This window comes from Penaeus monodon, chromosome 28 (assembly GCF_015228065.2).
Source record: "Penaeus monodon isolate SGIC_2016 chromosome 28, NSTDA_Pmon_1, whole genome shotgun sequence".
Lineage (NCBI taxonomy): Eukaryota > Metazoa > Arthropoda > Malacostraca > Decapoda > Penaeidae > Penaeus > Penaeus monodon.
The window spans coordinates 3,391-4,008 of NC_051413.1; positions in this window are offsets into that span (position 1 = coordinate 3,391).

Sequence of the window (618 nt, forward strand, 5' to 3'; positions counted from 1 at the left end):
ATAGTTTATTTTCTACCCTATTTTTATTTTCTCTCTGTCTCTTCCAGTCATCATCTGCTGTTCCTTCTCTTACTTACTGTTAATGCAACGAATACCACCTTAAGTAGCAATTTTATTTTGTATCAAACCCAATATTTTCTAGACCTTACTCTTCATCTCTCTCACGCTTAAGTTAGAAATCAGTATTATATTAAAACGCATACAGATGTATGTTCCCAAGAATCTGAGATGTATAAAATGGAGACAGATAAAAGTGTGACAGTATTGCCTTTAGATCATCCGAGAAAAAGTTAAGTAGCGTTGAATTTGGTTAGTTCAAGCTGGATCATAAGATTTACTTTAATTTGGTACAAATTATTTTTTCCTTTATATTCCAAGTTGGTAAGTGTACATTATTTCGAAAGAGTGAAGGCGACCATGACCCAATTTTGATCTTTTTTTTTTCTCCACCGTGTTTGTTAGCTCACAGCCTCCCCTTTCGCTTGGCTGTGAGAAAAGTCCATTTGTCTCGGGTATTGTGTGTTGGTTCGTGCATCTCGGGTATCACTAAATTCCGTTATATTGGGGTTTATTTTCCTGTTCTCTCGTATCTAGGGATTGTTGCTTACGTTGTCTTGG